This window comes from Spermophilus citellus, assembly GCF_964194105.1.
Source record: "Spermophilus citellus genome assembly, chromosome: 5".
Classification (NCBI taxonomy): domain Eukaryota; kingdom Metazoa; phylum Chordata; class Mammalia; order Rodentia; family Sciuridae; genus Spermophilus; species Spermophilus citellus.
This window is the reverse complement of record NC_138186.1, coordinates 91564035-91582004: the sequence shown is the minus strand read 5'-3', so window position 1 is coordinate 91582004 and position 17970 is coordinate 91564035.

Here is a 17970-nt window from a genome sequence, read left to right as displayed (position 1 = left end):
TGCATGAACTTTTCTATATCACATAATCCATTGCCCTGATGCTTATAGCAGACTTTCCCATGGGAGCAATCAGACAGATTAAAAAGTGTCCCACAAAGAAAGAGACTCTAATACTTAACTCTTTACAGCAGCTAGAAACACCCTAATAGAAATCTCTCCTGCCAAAATGGGCAGTGGGCCCAAGGAGAGGAAATAATTATTTCGTGAAATGGATCAGTGGAAAGACAACTTGCCTTGGATTCAGAACCTGAGTCTAAGCTCCAGCACCAACACCCACAAACTGAATGATCTCAAGCACTTACCACATCTCTCAAGGCAGAGCTTTGTTCATCTGTTAAGATGGAAGTAATTACAGTCCACACGGTTGACAAGAGAGTCAAATAAAACAATATCTGTGAATGTGCTTGGTAAACCTTGCAAAGCTAATAAATGCATGGCATATATAGTTCCTGATAGAGTATTTGAATAAAGCACTTGCTTTGATTTTACAGAGTGATTTAGATGAAAACCACAGTGAACTGTGAGTACTTCTGCTCTCTTGTTTTGTACAATGGAGCTTGTGTTATCTTATTCGAACCAGTTTCAGATTTGGGAAGTGTGCATTTCACTTTGGAACCTGTGGCACAAAGTACTACAAATACTAAGTGCTCCCAAATTGTTTTCAGCTGGAATTATTGCTCTATGCAAGAATCAGTAGAGATGTCCTATTCATTGGGATTTCTAAAGAGCATCAAGAAAACAGGCCCCACTTTCACTTCCATTTCACCAGTACATCCAGATATCTGCCCCTAGCCCAGCCAAGGATATTTGCTTGCCATCACTTTCAAACCACTTGGTTGTTTGTACTTTCATATTTTTAGATGCTATTCCATGTTATCCTCTTTTCATATTACTCCTACCCCCTTAAAGATCTACCTCTTCTAGAAACTTCCCATGATTGACTCCCTTTCTTCTTTGTTGAATCTCCTTTCATAAAGAGTTGTGCAAGATTCTAATATTTTTGCAGATGTTGATGAAGTGGTAGCATACTCCATGAAACTAAGACTTGTTGACAGTGGATCTATTAAACAATTTCAATCAGGCCACTGCAGCTTAAAAGAAACAATAAAACAGAAATACAAAACTGATCCAGCCAGCTTTTATATACAAAGAGAAACTTCCCTGAGTTAGACTAAAAGTGAGGTAGCTCAGAGGTCATTGATAAAGCCTGGTATGCCCCAAGTTCCATCCTCAGCATTGAAAAGACATAAAACAAAAGAACAAAAACTGGAAGTGAGATTGATTACAGTCTTACACTCCAACTTAATGTGTGCATACCCGAGTGTGCTTGTGTGTGTGTGTGTGTGTGTGTGTGTGTGTGTGGCTTTCTCAGTTATTTGTTTCTTTAATTGCTTAATCATAGAGGAAATTTATTAGATAAGAAATTGTGGACTGTGATGTTATTAATTTTTCATGAGACTTACACAATACTCTGAAGCTTATTCCTCTTCTGTAACATGAATGTGTTGCACTAGCTCACTCATAAGAATTCTCCATCTACCCAGATTAAAAAGGTTCTTTCATTTTGCTGCATGGTTGTTTGTCTCACCCTGACTGTGCTGGAGCTCTGAGACAGATCAGGTTTCTGTAGGGATGGCTTCCTTATACCAGCTCTTAAGGTGGAGTTGGGTCTATTGCAGCTGCTGCTGCCCGGGCACCCTGACACGGGGTTCTGGACCAGCAGGCACACAGAACAGCAGCATAAGTCATGAGTCAAATCAACTGCTTTTAATTATATAACTCTGACTTATCTGTGGGCAGTTGATGGATGACAAGGACTTTTCAAGTTTGGTAGGCTTTCTGAGGCACTGAGGAGAAACAATAATGCTATGTCTGACATAGAATATATGCTTAGTAAATGTTTATAGAATTATTGAATAACATTTTAAACAAGATTTTTCATGAGCTGTGATAGTGAGTCTGAACCAGGAAGATAAATTCTAATGGAAATAATCATCAATTTCTATTCTTAGGCTGATATCAATAGCACAAGTCTCTTGTATTTGTATAGGTTTTCACAGATTACATATCATTTACACATATTTATTCCATTACATGTCTAACAAAAATTCTATATTATTACTTTTTAATAAATGAAGAAAGTGTGACACAGATAATATAAACAAATTGCCTGAAGTCTAGTAAATTACTGGTTGAAATAAAGGTCAGTTTTTCCAATTTTAAGTGCCAGGTACTTCCTGAGATACATTAAGCTGTATGTAGCTAAGGGACAATTTGTATTTGGATGGAATGAGCTCTGTCTTCATTAAAATACCTTCTGAGAGTAGCAACCTTACTTACCTTCATGAAAATACATCATCTACAGCAAGACAAACAGTCCCACTGAACACTGTATTGGCCAGTCCACACCTGCAGTATATATTCGATTCTAAGAACTAGAAAGTTTGAGATTTATGAAGGGTCATGAAGTAGACAGCCATGGGAATTTGTTCTAGTGTTTAAAATTCTGAATCACACCTTATGAGGAGCAGTTGAAGGAATTTGAGATGTTCAGTCTAGAAAAGGGAATACAGGGATTGGAGGGAAATGAGATGGGCAAGGAAAGGATATTCACTGTCTTCAAAGGTCGGAAGGCTATGTGGTCAGAGAGTTTAGACCTGAAGCTTCTGGGGCCAGAATAGAACTGTTGGAGAAAAGTTATAAAAAAGGTCATTTAAAAAAATTCCTTAGATAAGAAAATTCTAAAAACTAAAAGTTGTTCAAAAATTCAATGCATTTTCTTGTGAATTTTATCTGTAAATGGTTAATCAGGGATGAGTAGACTCTTTGCTGAAATATAATGGTTTTCATAATAGACAGAAGGATGATTATAAATGTTCTTTAAGGACTTTTCTAAGCCTTTAAGATTCTATGTTTTAACATTTTTTTCTCTATAGGATTTTTAATGGTGTGGATTAGGAGGCAGAATAAGGCATCATGGAGGGAATCCTTGGCTTGATTGCTAGGTTGTAGCCATCCAGGTGTTCAAGAGACAGTGACCTTGAGTTTATCCTTCACTGTTGAATATCTTGGAAAACCAGTTTTGGGTCTTGACAGGAATCTCACTGTTAGTTAGCTTCCCAGACCTTGTCATTCAGGGCATTTCCCAACTCATTCAGCTTATCTGGAAGTGCTCTGACTTGCTAGAGATGTCTGGGACTACCTGAGCTAGGGCTGGGCTCTCCAAACCATTGGCAGGATTACCACCAGGACCAGGAATGACAGGATTCAGAAAGGCAGACTGGATCTATGGTCACAAGATAGCTTATGTCTTGATTTTTCATTAAGACCACTAAGGTTGAGCAGAAGGTGAAAATATGTCTGCTCTTATAACCTACACTTCTAGTGGTATCTAGGTTCCACTATTAATGCCAGCCACATTATCCCCAAACCTAGCAGCTTTCAACATATATCTTGTGATCAGGACTATGGAGAGGCCTCCACATTGTCTATCACTCAGCTGCAAAGACTTCATGACTGGGGTGAGGGTATGGGCGAACTGGATTACTGGAGGCTGAAACCTTCTGGAGCTGTGGTATGTCATACAGTAGGCACTAACCACACATGGCTAGTCAGCGCTTGAAATGTGTCTGGTCTGATTTGAATTGTGCTCCAAGTTTAAAAACCCTCTCCCCCACACATTATTTCAAACTCTTAGCATGAAAAGAAAAAAAAACTTTTAAACATTGTGTTAATAATTTGTATGCTTATTATATACTAAAGTAATACTATTGTACATAGAGTGGGTAAAATAAAATATTAACAAATTTAAGTTGACTTATTTTGAGTTTTTAAATGCAGCTAATAGAAACTTTAAAACTGTATATGCAGTTTCTATTATATTCTTTTGGGACATTGCTGGTCTCAGGGTATTCGTCACTCCTATACAGTGGTGAATGCTGGCGATTGACTGGTACCTCTGCTAAGCAATGGACTAAATCACTCATGTGTGTTCTTTTCCTCTGGTGTATCCATCCTCCTGGGACAGTCTTCTCAGGATGGTTGAGGTTTCTATGTGGAGCAACTCAAGGTTCTGAAAGACAAGTTTTCTCTTGTACAATATGAGAGCTGGGATTTTGGGGTTTTTTGGACTCAGGCTTCAAAGTCATGAAGTCATGCTTCGTCACTCTTGCTGTATTTCATTAGTGAGCAAATCACAATCCTGCTCAGATTCAAGAGAGGGATCACACTGTAGTGCAGCATGTAGGTTGGGCTACTGTTGCTGATATCTTGGAACATAAAACCTGTGCCACCTGTTATCAGCATAGACCTCTTTAGATTTAAAGAGCCATTCCTGAAGACCTGGAGACTGGAAATCAGAGTCTTAAAATTAAGCAATGTACTTGAGAAATTGTATTAATTGCCACTATTAAGTGGGAATAAAATGAAAAATACAAAATGTCCTTTAAGTATTTAGAAAGCTACCTACATGTTTAAGAAAATAGCTGAAATTCAGATTGGTTGTCACAGGGTTGAATCACAACACAGATGACTTCCTTTTTTTTTCAGGTTTATTTAGAGTTAGTTAACAGATACATATTACTAATTTCCAAAAGGCACAAGTTCAAAACTGATCAGAAAAAAATCTCTATTTTTTTTCCAAATGTACCTTACATTTTTTTCCATTTAAGCTATTTGAATGTAAATTAATAATTTGTGCAATATGGGTATGAAGATGTTGGTTTGGAAATAAAGGATTATCTCTAATAAGCATTAAATTATTCTTTGAGGTCACTTATTTTATATGATCACCCTTCATTTGCCTTTTGGAGGGGTGGTGCATCATGTATGTGAGGGGTAAAACTGTTCCGAGAGCATGAAATATCATGAAGGTTAAATTAACATTTGACAATAATCAACCAAATATAATTGGCCCAGAAGGCTCCTAGTAAAGATGGAGTTCTGGAAATGAGTGACTGTTGATTTGGGGATATGTGTCTTTCCCTTAAATATTAATAGGGAATTGTCAATGCAAAGTTAGGTAGGTTAGATGCTAAGTTTGAGTTGTTATCTTTGAGCCTCCTTTATGGTTTTAGTTTCACAGATGATTTATATTTTGATGTCAATTTATCAATAATAATTATTATTAGCTTCATGAAATTGATTTAATTAGTTCTTATCAATGATTCATAATTAACAATAATTAGTTCAAATTAGGATTATTTATTTTACCCTATTTAATCTTTCCCCAAATTAAATAATCCTCAGAGTGTCAGCATGTGAATCTCTTAGGTTACCTTGGGCCACATGTGGAATGCACTGTCCTTCCACATCTTTTTATAAGCATCAACAACAGATGAGTGGGCAATAAGACTGGAGAGAATACTGAACATCATCATCAACAACAACAACAACACATATTATACCCAAAATAGAGAACAATGTCACCTGAGGGGATCTGAGGAGGTCCAAGAGGGGACCTCAATATAGGATGATGGGGTCCCTCAACAGAGGCGGTGGAAAAGAATTCCAGCACTTGTCAGATATTCAGGCAAAGAGATTTATTTAGAAAGCAGGGAACACATATGCAAAGGAGAATTTCAAGTTGCCCTGAGAATGAGAGTTACTTTTGGCACTGTGCATGGGAAGATATGCAGAGATGACAAGACTCTAGTGATCCCGTGACACTTCATGGTAGTCTGGCAGCTCTCAGGATCCTAAGCTTGTCATCTTCTCCATTATATGCAATAGATAACATTGGGAAAGTACGCTATATTACAAGCTTCATATCTCCCTTTACATAATCTATTCTAAAAACATACATATTACTGAGATAATTAATGGTACACAGGGCAATTTTTATAAGTAGATTTCCAGAAACTTCAAGATTGTGGGTGAAGCTGGATCTGGTGGCTCACACCTGTAATCCCAGCAACTCAGGAGGCCATGGAAGAAGGATCACATGTTCCAGGTCAGCTTCAGTAATTTAGTGAGTCCTTCTAAGCAATTAAGTGAGACTCTTTCTTAAAATAAAAAAAAAAAAAAAAAATTAAAAGGACTTGGGAATGTAGCTCAGTGATAAAGCATCCCTAAATTCAATTCCCAGAAACAAGTAAACAAACAACAAAATATAGTGTGAGTGAAGATTTGTAGATTTTCCAGAAATTTGGGAGTGTCAGACCTGGGAAGGAGAACTGGCTTGGAAAGAAAAGTTATGAGTAACTTCAGCACAAGCCTTTCATATTAATGTTACAGTCTCCTTGTCCTTTCTTTTGTCTCCTTTCTACCTTTTTATTCCTTCTATCCAACCTCAAAACAACTCTGAAGTACTTGTAATTTTAACTCATTTTTAACTCTTTTTTACTTTGCATTGCTCCTTAATTCTGGTTGGCATTTTATTCCTGTCCATTTAGCACCTAGAACACATCAAAAGTTCTCCTTCCTTCAGAATAGGGGCCATATTCACGTACTTGAAAAGCCCACTGGTATGGGCTGGATTTTATGACAAATACAGTGTGTGTTCAGATCTGCTCCAAACACTTAGTTTCTAAATGGTAAAGACTCTTGAAGAGAGTCGTGAAACTAAATATAGGTTTTAATGCCTTGCAGAAGGATTTTTCACTTAGAACAATTTCTTTAGTCTGTGGAAGCTTTTCTTTCATCCCCTTTTCTTATGTATGCAAACAAGATCAATAGGTAATACAGAATACTAGTGTTCTCAATTTAGGCTTTAGAGAGATGGACTACTCAGTAAATGGAAAAGAGCACCAAAAGAAATTATCCAAAACAAAGCTAAACAGTAGTCCTTTTATTGCCAAAATATTCAAACTGAGTAATAAATCTAAAATGGGTAATGATATTAATGTAAAATTTAATGGCATGGATTTGGGGTCAGACTCACATAGGCCAAAGGTTTCCTCATCTGTGAAATGGGTGTGAAAATATTTAGTAAGATCGTGGGATGTGGCATCTATACACAATGGAGTATTATGCAGCACTAAGAAATGACAAAATCATAGAATTTGCAGGGAAATGGATGGCATTAGAGCAGATTATGCTAAGCGAAGCTAGCCAAGCCCTAAAAAACAAATGCCAAATGTCTGCTTTGATATAAAGAGAACAACTAAGAACAGAACAGGAAGGAAGAGCATGAGGAAAAGACTACAGTAAACAAAGACGAATGGGGGGAGAGAAACGGAGAGAGAAGGGAAAGCACATGGAAATAGTAGGAGACCTTCAATGATACATAAAATTATAAGAGGTTATGAGGGGCAAGGGGGAGTGAAAAAAAGAAAGAGAATTGAACAACAGCAGAGGAGGTAGAGAGGGAAGATGGGAGGGGAGGGGAGGGGAGGGGGGATAGTAGGGGATAGGAAAGGTAGCAGAATACAACAGTCACTAATATGGCATTATGTAAAAATGTGAATATGTAACAGATGTGATTCTGCAATCTGTATTTGGGGTGAAAATGGGAGTTCAAAACACAATGTGAGTCAAATGTATGAAAGATGATATATCATGAGCTATGTAATGCTTTAAATAATCAATAAAAAAAGATCGTGGGGAAGATTAAGGAGGATAAAATAAATAAAAGGCTTAATAGAGCACATTATTAGATCTCATTGCTGTTACTGCCATGTGGAAAATAGAGTCAATGAGCTCTGACCTAGAAGATAGAAGCCCAAATATTAATAATGGTTCTCCTACTAATAACCTGTATGACTTTAGTTAAGTCTTTTTTTTTTAATCAGCAAAATGAGGAGCTTGACTAGTGCATTTCTCTTTTTAAACTTTAAAATTGTGTTACAAATAAATGAGACAATTGCAAATTCCTTTTCTTTTCATGCTTTGTGGTATAGACCTACATTTAGGTGTGTTGCTTACCACAGGATGACTTAGGTTTGATTAGTTCATATATTGAAGTTAAAGAATAGGCAGGTGGTGTAGAGACTGAGCCTGTGTTCTGAAGCCAAATACCAGGGCTCAAATCTAGACCTAGTGTTTATCAGTTTTGAGTCCTTGGGCAACTTGGTTTCCTTGGCTTCAAATTAAAATGATGAGTGCCTAACATCATAGTGTTCTGAACTGGAATGGATTTACATGGGAAAAACACTTAGAGCATTGTCTAGCCGAGATAAGCTCCATCAGCACTGGCAATTACTCATTGGCCTTCACTTTTTATTCCTCCTCTACTTCCCTTCAATGATTTACCATTTATTAATGAGATAACATGAATTTTAAAATAATACATTTTAGAAGACACTATCAGTATCATTATAATTTTTAAAAATTGTACATGGAAGAAAGCAAACACAAAACTTATTTTTTGGGGAAGAATTAAGCCAATTGACTCAATTTCCTTCTTAATTTCAATTGAGATACCTTAAAGAACTCTGGTGACATTTAAGCATGAAGCATGGCATCTGGTTTCACCACCTACAGCCTTTCTTATCAGAAATTTTTAAGGCCAATTTGTCCTTTACTATAACCCTGATTAAAATTATTAATACAACACTATTTATATAGCAATGTAAATGTTAAACACTTTTTATTTCTGATTGAAGGATTTTTTTCTTTCCAATTTAAAGGGTTTTGTTTCTAGCTTCATCTGAACAAATGAGGTAGAATCAGCTCTAGCTGTTGAGTGTTTACTGCATGTCAGCCTGTTAGTCTCAGTTCCACAAGTGTCCCAGCCTGGGGGTGCATGTCAATCCCATTTCACATATGGAAAAAGCCCTAGAAAATAGGAAATGGTGAAGTCAGGATTTTTAACCCAAATCTCAAGTCTTTTATTCTTTCCATAATAACAAATAACCTGAGTTGGGCAGAGAGGAGGAAGGAAAGGAGAGAGGGAACAAGGAAGAAAAAAACCTTCTAAGGAAATCTGAATCGTAGCCTGTCTACCTCTCTCTATACCTGTAAGCCCAACCCTGCATACATCACCCTTCTTCAGTCTTCCATCTTAGTCTAGTTATTAGAACGTTAGGATACATCCTAAAAGAGAATATAGAAGATGTGGCATTGATCAGCCTGCTACAATCTACCTAGCTTAATCCCAGTAAAACATTGGTTAAAAGTAAGAAGGCATAGTCAAGATTTATGTGTGAGCAGAAAGGGCAAAACTCTGAAAAGCCAGCCATGAAGTTTTAACTCTTTTTGAAAAAATATATATGAATGTTTGGCATCTAGGGACAGGAACTGAATTGGTCTCCTCTCTGTCCTTGCCACATTGTTGTGGTATAAGGGTTTTTGACATTCCACACACCTGAAGCCATCTCTGAGTAAAGGAGGGCTGTGTTATCTCTGTTCTACCACAATCTAGGTTAATCGTCCCAGAGCCCATTGGAGGGACCGGGAAGGGGATGCCCAAGGCCTAGGAATGCTGCAGAAGCTGTTCACACACCCTGTCTGTGGTGACTTACTTAGCATGAGCTCACAAGTGATGGCTTGTTTTGACACATTCTATATATCTTCTAGAGTATGGTCACACACAGAATAAGAGTCAAACTCAACTCTGGCAGTTTTAGTTTGAGTATTCATTCCCAGTGGCTTAGGATGATATGACATGCGCCACATTGGAAGGACTTTACAGTTCAGAAAATTCTCAATAATTGGCCATCTGGCTCCAGCCTCTTTCTCTTGATGGCATAAGGGAAGAGGTTTTCTCTGAAGGACTTGGCCTCTGACTGGAGGGGTGCTCCCTGGATGCTGGTAGAACTTGACAACTCTTCATCTCAGTAATAACCAGGCCCCAGTGGGAGGATCATTCATAGGGTCAAGGTGAACCTGGCAGGGCCCTTAAGACTAAGAGGCTTCTCCTTTCAACTTTTCAAGAAACCGGTTTCTCTTGTGAATAGAAATATTTCCTTTACAGCTCTCAGTTCAACATTGACCCTTATAGGATAAGCCTTTCACTAACCTCATCTGTCTCCCAAAGAAGACTGTTTACCTCTTACTCAGCTGAAAATCCCCCTACTCACAATAGTCTTTATCTAGGTTAGACCAAATTTGGAAGCCTGCCTCTTGCTGATCAACTCCTAAAATCTTTGACATCTTGCTAGAGGCACTAGAAAGTGTAGGGGCTAGAAGCCAGATTGGTTGGCTTGGTATCTGGCCCTTCCACTTAGCAGAGCAAACTTGGGCAAGTCACTGAAATTTTCTATCCTGTTTCTTCGTTTTTGAAATTCGGAATAATAGAAGTACCTACTTTGTAAGGTTACTACGAAAGAAAAATGAGTTAATTAATGTAAAATGTTTAGAATAGGATCTGGCCCATGTAAGCACTAGAACTGATAAATGTTAGCTCCTATTCTTTTCTACAAGTTTGAGAATTTACTCTACTTTCTAAAGTGCTAGTTGATGTTTTAGAATCAATCTTGTCCTAAAAGAATGAGATAAGAAAGAGGTAATATAAGGCAGGAAAAATAATCTTGGCTTTGAGTTGTTATAGGAATTGTGGGGATCTGAGTCTTAGGGAAAGCTCAGATGGTGACTCTAGGGAGAAGATTCTGAAGTTAATACAGGAATGGCAGGGCTGGGAGCAATGACATTGATGGCTTTAAAAGGTGAAGGCAAGGTAGGTAAATAAACTGAGAGACAACTAACTCTGTTTACCTGACCTATAACTTTTCCCTAGGTACAACCTTGGTCAAACAGGATTAAATCAACTCCGAGTCCCTTTGAAGAGGAAAGTATTGTCCTAGTCTTATAGTGAATCCTTCATAAAAGTGTGTAGAGTGCATTAGTGAATGACGAATAAACAGCCCCATATCCAGGCTGAATTTATTTGTTCCATAAACCTGACTTGACTCAATTCAATGATGGCTTTTAGGGAGTTTCAGGATGCAGTCACTCCTATGTGTTCTTCTGCCCGTGGTTGGCTCAAGGTGTACCAAGAAAAAAAAAAAATGGAATAGTTTAAAAACATTCTTCGTATGCAGGAAGTCATATCTCTATTTTTATAGTTCTGTTCAGGGTGCTCTGCACTTTTCTTAGGGGTTAGCTGAAGAGTTTCCTTTGGTGTATGAATGGACATCCACACACATTTTCTTCAACAGTGTTTTTGTTTAAAAAACATATTTTCTTTGAAATTGAATGGTAGTCAATTGGAAATTTTAGAAAACATTAATATCCTTGTTGGTTCAGTTAGGAAAGAGATGACCCTGAATAAAGAGTTTTCCTAGATTGTGTGTTTATTGAGGCATATATTTTGGATGATCTGAATTATCTTCTTATACTGCATATAATTTGGCACCCACCATAAATAAGCTGCCAAAGGGATGTTTTAATGATAATTAGTCAATTGTGACAATAGAGTTTAGACTAAAAAAAAGTAAGCCTCCTTTGAAAATGAAAACTAATATTAACAACAAGAAATTCAAAACTGTGTGTGGCAGCAAATAAATATAAAATTTAAAAAGGATACCACACAATAACATACTTAAATCACATATAAATAATGTTAAAGTTGGTGAATCTCGTAGTTTCTCTTTTAAAACAATAATTACCAACTGAAATTTTTGGAATCATCAATATTAAATATTAGCTTAAGGATCAGCAGAATTTTTTTTTTTTTTGTAAAATATCAGCTAATAAATATTTTAGGCTTTGTGGTCCAAGAGGATTGAATGTAAGTACTCACATAGCAAAAGAGTAAACACATTCGCAGTTTTCATTGAAAAGTTTAAAATGTCATAATAATTGAGTACTATTTTTTCTTATAGAAGTTTAATGAAATTTAAAAAAAGATAACATTCATTTAGTTGAGGTTCAATGTTAGTGTTCCCAGATGTCCAATTGATGGTATTTTTCTCTAAAATATCTTTCCACACCCCAAGACTACACACAATAGTCTGTTTGCTCAATATTTCCTGCTGGCTATAGTTTGCTACTTGGGTTAGATACTTGAGAACTAGCAAAAATACTGTCTAAAAAACAGCAGGCAAGGATGATTCACCAGGAACTGTTCTTGGTTACTGTGTCCCACAGGCAGTTACTGGGATTCTGGTAGTAGTGATCAAGCTTGCTAGAGCTCAAACCAAATAAGGAGTGCTTCACAGAAGCAGGGAATCACTGTTTTAATGGAGATCGAGATGAATGTGAAAGTGATAGTAAGCATCCTGATATAAGAAAAGGAAGGAACCCAGCACAGAGCAGGAACAGCCAACACAACAGGAAGAGGGAAGAGGGGCTTTCTGTATGGGTAAGGACAGAGGATATTCCTTTGCTGTGTGTGGTAAAGAATACAGTCTGTTCCTTGGGGAGGAGGAATTACAAATTTAAATCAGGTCCTATCCAGAATTAATTGTTAGTAAAATTAAAAATTAGTATTGTTAGTAAATTGATAATCAGTATTATTGTTAGTGGATTAAGAATTAGTGAGAAATAGTATCATTCTCATTCCAGAATCTGTGGTGGCTTTTGTCGTTACTTACAAGTCCATTTTCCATCTTCATAAAGACCAAAGTTAAGAATCATCTTGGCCAGTTATATGTTGATATTTATTGGAATCAAAATTCTAAGCTTCAAAGTGACCAAGAATAGGAGAGCAAGTGTTCATCCAGATTTCCAACCCAGCGCATATTAACACTGTCCGTTACAGGAGAATGTTTTCATTTGTTCATATTCTACATTTTCACATACAAGGATCCGCTGACTTTTTTGAAGGGGTGGGGCATGAAATGCTATTTTATTCATTCAAAAACCTTTAATTGTTTTTGGGAGAATTTAATACCTTTGTCATATTTTTAGTGTCCCTAGGTAAAAGTATTCTTCTTGATAAAAAGACTTAGGTAGAGAAATTCTCTAGAGTCAGGCTTCTGGGTTTGAATCACAACATGAGCCTATGTGACCTTGAACAAGTTATCTATTTTTATCTCAGTTTCAGCTTCCTCAGCTGAAAATAGTTCATACCTTATTGGCTTTTTGTGAGAATTAAGTGGGTTAATCCATAAAAACTCTTTAGTATACTGTCAGGTACAAATAATTACATCCTTGATAAGTATAAACTATTTGTAAGATTATTTATTATTCAATTTGCCTGTGATATTTATCTTAACGCCAATATCATTATTGACATCAAATGAATAGATACTTAATTTAACAAATTCATTCACAGATATTTATCTAACATTTACTCTGTGCCAGGCAATATTTTAGCTACTGGAGATACAGCAGGAACTAAGTAGATAAATATGTATAGGTTTGGGGAACTTTGTAAGTACAGAGCAGAGAACAACAACAACAACAACAACAACAAAAATGTAATCAAATGTATCATTTGTTAGATGATGATACTTGCTTTGGGAAAATTAACCCAGAAGAGAGACAAGGAGTGTTGAGGGAAGAGTGACTGCATTTTAAAATGGACCAGGTGGGCATCCTGGCCAGAGCAGATGAAGCTCCCCCAGACACTGGACACTCTCCCAATTGCCAAACTGATGATATATCTGGAATTTGTAAGGCAATATTTCCTTCTCTTCCTACTTCACTTTCCCAATCAGGAAAGTACTAAGGGAGCTTATCTCTTTGACTACTTTAAACCCTGAAGTCCTCTTGGTTCTAGGGTACATTGTGTTCTATCTAGTTCCTGTTGAAATCCCACTTTCACTGCACTTACAATCATACCCAATTTAAAGAAAACGAGTAAGTGGTCACTCTGTGTTTTATTAGCATGTTGGTTTCCTACTTCTAAAAGCACAAGGGGTAGAGCTGAGAGTAACTGAGCTCTCCCAAGAGCTCTGACTACACCAAGGAGGGGCCTGTGACAGACTTGAATTTAAAATGGGAGTGCCCTTTGCCACTACCATCATCCGGACCAACTTTTTCCTGAAACAACAACTAGTTTCTAAATGATTAGTTCACTCTAAAGCCCAACTTTAAACCCTGTCACAGATGCGGAATGGAAGTTCTTTCTGAGCAACCTGGAGAAGCAGAAGATGTTAAAGAAGTGAGAGAGGCAGAGTGAGGGCTCACTGGGCCCTTACCGCCATGTACTGATGTGCTGACATAGTTCCCTAGCCTAAATGCCCATCCAATGGAGGGAAGTACTCTCCCTACACACTTCAGACTCTGACCAACAAAACCAGCCACAGGCCTCACTGTGACAAATAAGGTCCCACCTCATGTACCTCAGGTCTCTGACCTTGGGCAGAGAGAAAGAAATCAGGTCAGTGGTGGGAAATTTGATGTAAACGCCCATTTTCTTTAGACTGGCTGGGAGGACTTAGCCAAAGTCAGGAGCCCACAGAGTATGGAAGGGCCTGTGCAGGTGGTGATGTCCTTCTAGGACTCACTTGGTGCCAGGTGGATCCTGCTGATCATCCATCCCAGCCAGGCCAAATGTTCTACTACCTCTGAAAATGAGCTTTCTGGAAAAAGAGTTTTTCTGGACTATACCTTAGATATATGGTAAAGCTTGCTGTCCAGTACAAATGCCCATTACTGTGAGAAGACAAATAATTCTTGAGTACTGGTTTATAAAGTCTCTTTCCTCCACAAATACTCAAACCTAAGAAAATCTGCAAAAATTAAAATATGCTAGATGGTCCGGGAAATCTTCTTGGACATGGTAGACTTTTCTAATTAAAGATTGAGAGACTGCCACTAGGGTTGTCATATTTATCACATAAAACATACAGAGCATTCAGTTAGATTTGTTCAGTTGTCTGTACAAAGAGTTCTGTTTTCTTTTGGAATAAAGTGAAAATGAGATCCAGTGACAAAGTCTAATGGGAAGTGAGTATCTTGGATTGTGGAAAGGAGAAGCCTGCTGATGTCTGGGGCTCCGTTTACACTGTTACAGAGGGTTGGGTGTCTCATTCTGAGTATTTAAAATGTTTATATTTTTCTAGATTCTTACCTGTTGATGGATGGGAAGTAAAAAAAAAAAAAAACAAACATTGAAGTAGAACAGTTTTGTCCTAACTCCTCATATTTGTTACTTAGGGTCATAGAAAATCAGACTGAAAATTATCTTATCTTAGATGTCAGGCAATGCCATCCTAAGAAAACAAACCCAGAAATGTCTAACAAGTTGTTCATTATTATGAGGATACTGCTTCTCTGAACCAAAATCATTAATTTAATGCTTGAAAGGTCAGTGAGTGACAATAAAAAATTCCCCATGTATGAATTTCCATTTGTTTTATCTTTAATATTTTACTCATGGTTTAGTACAACAGAATTTCCCATGGAAGGTTGATTTCAACAGTTGGTGATAGAACTTTCTACCAAACCATGCAATTCTCCTTCCAATGATTCAGTGTTGCTCTCTTATCATAGTGGTTAGTTGGTTTTATCTTGGTTCTGGGACTGTGGTGGTAGTATTGATTATTGCATGAAATTTAAAGTTGGGACCAGCTTACCTGGACTTGAAGGCAGGAGTTTTTGTGCATTTTGTTTATTTATGAAAGTTGAGTTTCTAGAAAAATACATATTACACTAATAGGTACTCAGTAAATATGTTCTGAATAAAGAATAAGGATTTATAGCATTATGAGGCTTTCTTGAAAGCAAAACCTGGGTTTTTGTTAAGTCACTTTGAAAAAAATGCTCATTTGCATGTTTCTGCCTTTAAAAAGCATGTTAGAGAAATCTTCTTGCAGATGTTATAAAAAAGGGATGTCATAGTGGTTCAGGGAACAGGCCCCAAGAATGACCACTGAGTTAATTTTTGCTTCATTCTTCCTAGCTGTGGTTTTTCTCTATCTTTGCTGTTTAGTTCCCACTTCAATAAAATTTGGTTAATACTATTATCATATTAGTATATGCTTTCTAACCAATTTTTTGAAATATATGGATAGATAAAACATTTAAATCAGTACCCATTATATGAAACACACTAAAATCTTAGCAGTTAATATTATCTTTTTGTTTTAATATAACATTAATCTTATATTTTCCCCTAATATAATGCTTAGCACATGGCTTGTGATCCACAATGATTATTGAATACCTATATGTTATCCAACATACAGTCATTCTAACTATATTTTTCTATTTATATGTTAAAAATGTAAACTATGTATTTCAAAGTTTAGATAATCTTTTTAAAAATATAGAAAGAATATAATAACCCAAAATGTCACTACTTGACTAGTCATTAATAGCTTTGAGAGAGAATGAACTGAGTAAGGATAAATAAACCTTTTTCACTGACCTCTCTCAGGAGCTGGAGAGCAAACATATTTATACAGGAAAGAGGCAGTGCCTTCCTCTTGTAATCATGCGTCATGTCCACCTTGGCAAGTACAGGGCTCTTGATGAGCTTCTATTTTTGGAAATCCAAAGAAAATAGAAATGAGGTGAGGAGGAGGAGGAGAAGCTTGTCAAGATGTGTGTTTGCACCATTTTTCTCTCCTTACACACAAAGTGCACCACAGAGGTGAATTCATCCTTAATCTACCACAATTTGGCTCCCCCCGCCCCCATGATAGTAAATCCACTTTAGCTAAATTTACTGATATCCTTCTTACTCATCATACCCTGTAATTCCTTCCCCATCCTTCCCTTGACTCTCTGAAGTGCTTTAATCATGTTGTCCTTTGTCAAACTCACTGTGGTTTAGAAGTCTTCTGTTGACCCCCTGCTTTCTGCTTCACCTTCTCTGCTAGCTCTTGCTTTATCCTCATTTCCCCAGGATGGTTCTCCTTCCTTTGCTTCCCTGTTGTATGTTTGTGGTTCCCGGGGTACTGTATTCTGTCTTCCCTTCTTATACTTTCATCTTTGTCTATGTCTTGCAGGACGGTATATTGACTAGTACAGTGTATATAGAGGAGGCTGAATTAATTGCCTTCAAAGATACCAGGCCTATTCCCTAGAACATTTAGGGCTTATAGATATTATTAAGTTAATGGTCTTGGATGAGGAGATTATCCTGGATTATTGGGGTAAACCTTAATTGCCATAAGTAAGTGTCTTTATGAGAGGGAAGATAAGGGAGCTTGATATGGGCAGAAGAGGAGAAGGCAATATGACTGCATAGATTGCAATGATGCAGTCACAATCCAAACAAAAAAACAAAAGTCATCTGTCAACCACCAGAAGCTGAAGAAGCAAGAAATGGATTCTCTCCTGGCTGTTCCAGAGGCACTGTGGCCCTGTTGACTCCATGGTTTTGGTCCACTGACACTGATTTTGGACTTTTGGTCTCCAGAACTGGGAAAAAATAAATTGCTGCTGCTTTCAACTTAGGTTCAAATTGTTTTTAAGTTTGTGAAAATCTGTTACAGCAGTCACCAGAAACAAATACAATTAGAACATCTAAAATAAATTTCTTTACTATCTTTTTCTGCCAAGTTCACATAACAGGTCCACCTTATTTCCAATTTAAATTAGAGATGGCCATTATTGAGTACTATAAATGTGCCAGACACCCTTGAGTACTATAAATGTGCCAGTACTATAAATGTGCAGATGCCCTTTAGAAATATCATCTTATTTAATGAACTTTAAATACTCACTGCGACCTCACAGCATAGGTACCTTATAGTCCTGGTTTTAGAATGAGGGAACCAAAATGGAGAACTTAAATAATTTACTCAAGATTGAAAAGATGGCATTTCAGTCAGCTTTTGTGTTACTGTGACCAAAATACCCAACAAGAACAACTCAGAGGAGCACAAGTTTATTGGGGCCCATGGTTCCAGAGGTTTCAGTTCATAGATGGCCAACTCCGTTGCTCTAGGCCTGAAGTGAAGCAGTACATCATGAGGGAAGGATGTTGTGAGGGAAGCTGCTCCCTACATGGCACTCAGGAATGAGAGAGAGAGAGAGAGAGAGAGAGAGAGAGAGAGAGAGAGAGGCCAAAAGGAAAATGCACCTTTCCAAGGCATGAACCCAGTGACCTACCTCCTCCAGCCATGCCCCACCTGCCTGCAGTTATCACCCAAGACTCTTCATTCAAAGTAGGAAGGACTGATTAGGTTGCAGCTCTCACAATTCAGTTTATTTAATTGCCAAGTTCCCTGCATTAAAAGGAACTTTGGTGGG